The following is an 8,727-nucleotide window of genomic DNA, read 5'->3' as shown; positions in this document are numbered from 1 at the left end:
TGCAGTTCAGTGGCCTTTAGTACAGAGAGAGAGAGTAGATTAGTAGATGCCACGGGCTGGGAGGAGAAGATAAAAGGAGTGACTGCCTCAGGGGTACTGAGGTACACATCCGTCATCACTGATTAGCTCGGGAACATACTCATCACCCCCAAAAGAAAGCCAGTCCCCGTTAGGCAGTGGCTCCATTTGTCTTCTGCCTGGAGCCCCTGGAAACTACTAATCTACTTTCTGTCTATGTTGATTTGTCTGTTTTGGGTATTTCCTATAAATGGAGTCAAAGAACATGCAGCCTTTTGTTCCTGGATTCCTTCACCAAGCCTTACCTTTCATCAGTATTGTGGCAGTCTTTCATTCCTCTTAGTGGCTGAGTAATATTCCATTGTCTGTGTGTCCTACGGTCTGTTCATCTGTTCATCAGTGGATGCACGCTTGGCTTGTGCCCACCTTTTCATTAGGGTAGCTGATACGAATGTCTGTGTATGAATTTTTGTTAGCGTCCCTGCTTTAATTCTTTTGAGTATACACCCAGAAATGTAATTGTTGTCATATTCTAAGTGGAGTGGCTGTGTCATATTGTAATCGAGCAATCACAAAACTGTTTTCCACGGAGCTGCACCGTGTTTTATTGCCACCAGCACTATTTCCCTTTTCTTCTCTTGTTTGAAAGTGTTTGAGAAGCATTGGTGCTCCTTTTTCTTTAACTCTTTGGTAGATTTTGCAGGTAAAGTCATTGACTCCTGTGCTTTCCTTTGCTGGAAGGTTTTTTTTTTTTTTGGTAACTGATTCAGTTCCTTTACTTGTTGTGGGTCTGTGCAGATTTATTTATTTTTTCAGTTTGGTAGATGTTGTGCTGCTTGAAATGGGACCTATCATTTAGATTTTCTAATTTACTGGTGTACAGTTGCTCATTGTTTTGACCAACAACTCCCCATTTCCCCAAACACAGTCCCCAGAAACCGCTCTTCTATTCTACATTTCTATGAGTTCAACTTTTTTAGATTCCACAAATAATTGGCACCATCAGCTGTTTGTGTTTATGCGTCTGGCTTATTTCGCTTAGCATCATGCTCTCCAGACTCATCCATGTTGTCGCAAATGGCAGGATTTCGTTCTTTTCTAAGGCTAATATCCCATTGTCTCAGTATATGCCGCATTTTCTTTATCCATCCTTTGGTGGACACTCGGGTTGTTTCTGTATCTTGGCTGCTGTGAATAATGTTGCAGTGAACATAGGTGAGCATAAGTCTTTTTGAGGCAATGATTTCATTTCCTTTGGATAGATCCTCAGTGGAGAGATGGCTGGATCATATGGTGGTTCTATTTTTAATTTTTGAGGACCCTCCCTACTGTTCTCTGTACTGGCTGTACCAATTTTAACTTTCACTGAAGGTGAGCAAGGGTTCTCTGTCCTCCACAGCCCCTCCAACGCTTGTTGCCTCTTGTTTTCTTGATGATAGGCATTCTAACACTGTGAGGTGATAGCTCCCTGTGATTTTGATTTGATTTTCCCTCATAATAATGTTGAGCATCTTTGTCCTATACCTGTTGGCCATGTGTATGTCTTCTCTGGAAAAATCTCTCTTTGAGTCCTTTGCCTATGTTTTAACTGGGTTATTTGTTTTTTGCTATTGAGTATTTTGAATATTAACTCCTTATCTGATATATGACTTGCAGATATTTTCTCATCCTGTAGGTTGCCTTTTCATTTTGTTGGATGTTTCTTTTGTTGTGCAGAAGCTTTTTTAGTTGGTTAGTCCCACTTGTATACCTTTGCTTTTTTTGCCTGTGATTTAGGTGTCATATCCAAAAAATCATTGCTAATGCCAATGTCCAGGGGCGTTTTCTTCTAGAAATTCTGTGGTTTTGGCTGTTACATTTAATCTGTTTTGAGTTAATTTTTGTGAGTGCTGTTAAGATCTCAGTTCAATTTTATTCTTTTTTTCATGTAAGTTATCATTTTTCACAACACCACTTATTAAAGAGACTGTCATTTCCCCATGCAGTATTCTTGGCTCCCTTGTCAAATATTAGTTCTTAATATATATGTGAGTTTAGTTTTGGTCTCTTGCTTCTGCTCCATTGGTCTATGTGTGTGATTTTATGCCAGTACTGTACCATTTTGTTTACTATAGCTTTGTAACATAGTTTGGAGGACGCAAAACCAGTTTGTTTGTTTTTTTCTTTTTACTCTTCTGACTTGATTTCAAATGACTTGACTTTCATTGATTCTTCTTTATGCTTGATTGAATCTGTTTTTGAAGGGCTCTAATGAATTTTTCAGATCAGTTATTGTATTCCTCAGCTGTAGGACTTACTTCTATTGGGATTTTTAGTAGATTCTGCATCTGCGTTAAATGTCTCATTTTGTTCACCTAATCTTTTCTATTTTTGTTTATTTACTTATTGTTCACTGAACACTAAGAAGATCATTCTAAATTCTTTCTCAGTCAGTTCATAGGTCTCCCTTGCTTTTCAGTCGTTACTGAAGCTTTACTAAGTTTCTTTGGTGCTGTCACATGTCCCTGATTCCTTGTGATCCTTTTAACCTGGTGTGATGCCTGAGTATTTGAGGAACTGGTCTCTCTTCCAGAGTTTACGCATGTGCTGTGGCAGGGAAAGACCGTCACCAGTCAGCCCAGGCTGGGGTTCTGCACATCCATGGTAGTGTCTGTGTGTAGGCAGGGCTTGCTGCTGGGGTCTCTGGTTGGGCAGTGTTACTGCCCATAGTCTGAGAATAGGGGGGTCCATGAGCTAGACTTGCAGCAGGGCAGGTCCACTGGCTCTGTGTTCTGGTGGGGCTGCTGGGTGGGCTCTGCAGTTACCTCTAGTTGGATGGGGCTGCAGGCTGTGTTACCTCGCTGGGTGGTGCCACTGCAGACTGTGCCCTGCACCTGGGTGGTGTCATTGTCTGGGCCGAGCCGCTGTCTATGTCTGGTCATGCAGGTTCACTGCCAGGCTTCCAAATCAGGTAGTCAGGCTGGGGTTGCTGGCTGGGCTTTGCAGGGAATGCTCTGCTATATGGTCAGGCTGGCTGGTTGGTTGGTGCTCCAGACTGTGGTCTGTGGTTTGGTGTAGCTGCTTGCCTGGCTTTCTGCCCAGTTGGGGCCACAGGCAGGGCTCCCAAGAAAGGCCAGACCACTGTTTCTTGACCTCATGTGGGCAGAACTGCTGACCGTGCTCTCTGGTGGGGTGGAGTCCCTGGCTGGTCTCTGGGGGTGAGTGGAGCTGCTGGCTGGGTCTCTGGCTGGGCAGGGTTCCCAGCAGGTATGTGGTGTCACTGTCATGATCCACCTATTGGTCACTGTGAACCCCACCTCCTTCTTTGTGCCTAGCTTACCACAGGTGGGCTAGCCCTGTGGATTCCCCCCAGTGTTCACTATGAGGCAACAGAGAGAAGAGGTCCTCCTGGGAACACCTTGGGACACTGGGAAAGCTAGATGTCTGACTCCAGCTCTCTTTTCCCCACTGGAGAAGCAGTAGGCCCAGGGACACCCTGGGTGGTGCTGTGCTGGCCTGTTGGAGCAGTGATGCAGTCAGTGTGAACTTGCTCCTCTAACACTTCTAATGCACTTTTCTCAGTGTTTCTGCACCAAGGGGGTGCTTCAGCCACACCCCAGGGGTTCTGGGCTTCCCACAGAGGTGTCGTTGTCTGCGCATAGTTGCTAATCATATTTCTGTGTGGGGGACTTGAGCCCAGGACAACCTACTTGACATTCTTGCTGATGTCACCCTCACTTGTGAGTTTTGTTGATCTTTGTGCTGTGACACGTTTGGGTTCATTGATTCTCTTGGCTTTTCTACTCTCTGCAGTTGGTGTGTTTCCACTCTAATCTTTGTCATTTCCTTCCTTTGCTAGCTTTAAGTTTAGTTTGCTCTCCTTTTCTAGTTCCTTGAGTTGTAAAGTTAGATTGTTATTTGAGGTCTTTATCACGTAGGCATATACAGGTATAAATTTCTCTCTGAGCCTACTTTGGCATCATTTTATAAGTTCTGGTATAGTGTGTTTTCCCTTTGCTTTGTCTCTAAGTATTTTCTAATTTTCCATGTGATGTTTTTTGACCCACTGGCTGTTTAAGAATGTGTTAACTTCTACGTATTTGTGGTTTTCCCGTTTTTCTTCTGAAAGTCATGTCTAGCTTCATTCCATTTTGCTCTGATAATATACTTTATATGATTTCAGTTTTTTAAATTTATTGTGATTAGTTTTTGCCGTGATCAAGTGAGCTTTTTTCCTGGAACGCAAGGATGTTTCAGTACATGCAAATCGATCACTATAAGACACCACATTAACACAATGAAGGAAACTGTTAGAGCACTATCTAATTGATGCAAAAATAGCATTTTACAAAATTCCACGATTTTTCATAATACAAATACTCAACAAATGAGAACTACAAGGAAACTTTCTCAGTATATTGAGGGACATACTTTGTAAAAAGCCCACAGGTTACATCATAGTCATTGACCAAAGACTGAAAGATAAAGAAAGAAAAGATGCCTTCTCTGGTCACATCTATTCAACTAAATCAACTTTGGCATAGTCATACAATGAAACTTCATTTATAAGTTTTTATATTTTACAAAAAATTTGAAGCAACTATTGAGAATTTCACAGTTCTTTTTTTGGATATGTAGAATGTTTCTTAATTGACCTTTGTAATTTTCCCCAAGATTTTTTTATGTTTCCAAATAACTATGAAAATAAAACAAAAACAATTTTGTTATATAACTTATTAGCAAATCAAAAGATAAAAAATTCATAATTATCAATAAATTGCAGAAAATTTAAAGGATAAAATTAAATGCAATTGAATTTACAATTAAAAACAAAACAAAAACAAAACCTAGAAAAAGCCTATTAATAAACTAAGAAGAGAAGTATACTTCGTTCCCTGCTAATGGGTCTACTAAAACCACACAAGAAATAATATGGTTAGATATAAAACATAAAGAGTTCCATTCAAGTCAAGACTAGACACACACGACCCTGTTATTCTTTTTATGCTGCATTGAAAGTTTTAGCTAGTACAAAGAAACAAGAAAAAATATTTTAAAAGAAAAGACAAAATTGTCATCTGCAGATTTTGTGAGTCTGCGTTAGATAATTCAAGTGAATCTACAAATAATTAGAATTAATGATGGTATTGCTGTCACTCTGTTATAAGTGATTTAAAAGAAAGTAGGTGCTGCCAAACTTTTACGAAATATATGATTAAAATCTTACCTAACAGAAATGACAGGAACATTGAGTCACTCATTCCTTGAATGAGTAGCCACTGTATCCTTGAATCCCTAAAAGATAGAAGACGGTTAACAGCTAATCTCTCTCAAAAATATCCATGTAAAACTCCTAACCAAAATATTACAAAATAAATTCTTAAACTCAAATATTGAGTGTATTAAGTGTATGTATAATATTATTAAAAATGACCAAATTGGTTTAAACCTCAGAATCCAAGAAAGGCCTGCTATTAGAAAATTAGTGTAATTCATATTAACATTGGCAAAATTGTGACCATTTCACCATACCAGGAAAAAGAAAGTACCCAACTAATTCTAAAGGATGCTGCTCACCCCTGTGCAAAGCCACCTCCCGAGGCCAAATCTTACGCCAAATCGTGGTCACACCACCTCCGACCCCTCCCCCAAAAGGCTCAACCCTTCATGGTTTGCTTCCCCATGAAGGCCCCATCTCTAGAATCTACTTTCCACATTCTAGACCTGGACACTAGATCTCACATCACAAGGATGACAGAGACCCTAAAAAGGCAAATGCCATCTCATGGCCATGGACAAAATATCTCAAAGGCCTTCACAGCAAAAACCCTCATCTTCTTCCACCTAATACCACTCTCCATTACATAACAAACCCCACCTTGTCACTAAGAATCCAATTCTACCAAGGAAACTCAGGTCTTCTGCCCTAGGTCACAAACTTCACTTACATCCTAGGTAACTCCAAGGGCGGCCAGGCTCCTGGAAATGCAGTACCCTAGGAGGCACCCTTTAACTCACCAAGGCTGCCACCTCTGCAGCTGGTCCCTAACATAATGGCACATGCTCTGCTCTGCCACCATGGCAGCTCCCAACACACTCCACATTCTCTGCCCGGTTCTTCAGACCACAGCATTAAACCCCAGTCCATCACTCCCTCAGGATTGACTAGGAAGAGCCTGGAGGACAAACAAGTGGTCTTGCCTGTTATGAGAGTTTTGAGGATTTGATCGGCAATGTAAAAGAAACTTTTCACTCCAAACAAATGGACTGAAGGTATATTTTATTATATAGAGGATAGTAAAGGCAAGAGTCTGCAAACAGATTCGAATAGGTCAAATATTAAGAGGGGAAAACATCAGCTCAACTGGAAAGGGAAAACATCCACATCGACTGAAGAAAAATGACACAAATCAACCGGAAAAAGAAACACCAGACTGACCAAAAAGTGAACACATCAGGTCAATTACTGCACATCAGATCAATGACTTCACATCAGATCAATTAGTTCACATCAAATCAATTACTCACAACATCCACGCCCCACTGCTGGGAGAGTCCTGTCAATTGATGCTGCTGGACAGGGATCACATGACCTGGGAAAGTCATCCCTTCCACAGGTGGAACTCTCATCAGGTCTCAGTTTCCAGCAGTTTTATACCATCAGTAATTTTCAGAGTAAGCAGTTACAGAGTTTGCAGAGTAAGCATTTAGTGTTTGTATGCAAAATGGTTATCAGTGGTGTACGTGCACTGACTGGGCTAACGTCCCAGCCCCGTAGTTGTATACTTGCATTGTTCTCTCTGGTTATTGTCCTAGCCCAGCATAGATGGCCAATCCATCCCACGCTATGATGCCCAAAGAGCCTTGAAATTTTACAACTTGCAACTCTCTCCATGGAAGAAAGTCCAGTTTCCGGGAAAAGGCCAATTCCCACCACACAGAAAGCAGGTTTATATTTCTTCGTGTGCTGGTGGCTATAGATCAATGGAGCAGCCAAACATGGCTCTACTCATGTCAACACATTGCCTCACCAGCTCTTTCCAGGACAGAACAGCCTCCCTGGTGGTCCTCTGCTTTTCAGTTGCCTCTTCAAAGCTGGTACCACTTCCCGCACTTGTGGTCCTCTGCTTCTGCCTGTGTAGTACCAGCCTCAACTGTCGCCACGGCGGTGCTTATAACACTGTTGTAAGAGTCCTTATATCTCTCACAGGCACTGACCAAAAGACAGGAAGTGACCTCCTGCTTACACTTGCTGCAGTGGACCAGAAGCAGAAAAAGCTCCTCAGAATGGGTCTTGTGTTAGCAACCAGCAGCAATCTTAGAAATGGGCAGCATGAAAGGAAACAATGTATTTTTTAAGAGCTCATGGGAATCCCTTTATGGGAAGATTAAGTGCTATCAGCCAAGCCTCCTGATGAGAAATGTTGATGATAAATGCTAAAATACATGATTTCCTTCATTAAGTAGTAGATAATAACAACAATAAACAAACACATAGAGACAGAGATTGGATTACTGGTTACCAGAGGGGAAGGGGGGTGGGAGGAGGGCGAAAGGGATAATTCGGTACGTGTGTGTGGTGATGGGTTGTAATAAGTATTTTGGTGGTGAACATGGTGTAATCTATGCAGAAATAGAAGTGTAGTGATGTACACCTGAAATTTACACAGTCACAAACCAATGTTACTGCAATAAAGAAAAAATAAAAAATAAAAAAAAGAAAAGAAAACAACTAACTACCTGAAGGCCCTGGAAAACAAACAAAAACAGCACAAGATGGAAGAGAACATACAATTGAGAAAAAGAATGGCAGTGCCATGTTTTTACAATATTTTGTCAAAGGTCAAGCCTCCAATTTGTACCATGCCTATAAGCTGCCGTCTTAATGGCTTGAAGAACAACAATAACAGAGCTCAGAGGAAACAACTGCTAAACAATGAAAGAAAATCTTGGAGAGGAGAGACTCCCCCTCAAAAAAATACTTTTTTGAAAGAATACCAAAAGATTTATAATGCACAATTAACTGCAGTTCATGTAGGGAAAGAAGAGTAGAAAATGCAAAAAAAAAAAAAAGTCGAGAAAAATAATTCTTGATTATTTCTCTAATTTACTGAGACATTTTTAGAATCAAGCAGTTTGTCAGATTCCAAGTAGGAAAAACCACGAAACATAACACAACACATGTCAGAGTCTAACAGTTCAAGCCCAAAAATAGAGAAAATTTTGGGAACTCTAAGTAAATGGCAACATAGGGGCACACTGAAGAACAACAACACGTGGCTTCTCAGTAGACACTATGGATACTAGGAAACATTGAAATGGCATCCCTGACTTAAGAGGATGGAGCTGTCAACTCAGAATTCTGTGTCCAGCAAAAATATCACTCCAGATAGTGGCTGGTTATTCTCCCACAGAAACACCAAGATGACAACAATGTACAGACCACAATACATCTGAGAGAAATCTAGAGACCAGTTGAGAAGGTCTAACACCAGACCAATGTAAAACCAAGAAAAGATTCCAGCAAAAGAGTTAGGAATATTCTCTCATTACACTGATATCACAGAAATACATAAGATTATGAGAGACTACTGTGAACAACTATTTCTCAACAAATTGAATAAGCCAGATGAAATGAACAAATTCCTGGATATAAGCAACATAATGAGACTGAATAATGAATAATAGAAACTATGAACAGACTTCTAACTACTAAGTAGATTGAATCAG

The sequence above is a fragment of the Ceratotherium simum genome, chromosome Y (genome assembly GCF_057802395.1).
Source record: "Ceratotherium simum simum isolate JZ-2026a chromosome Y, ASM5780239v1, whole genome shotgun sequence".
NCBI lineage: Eukaryota > Metazoa > Chordata > Mammalia > Perissodactyla > Rhinocerotidae > Ceratotherium > Ceratotherium simum.
Note: the sequence above shows the minus strand (reverse complement) of the source record.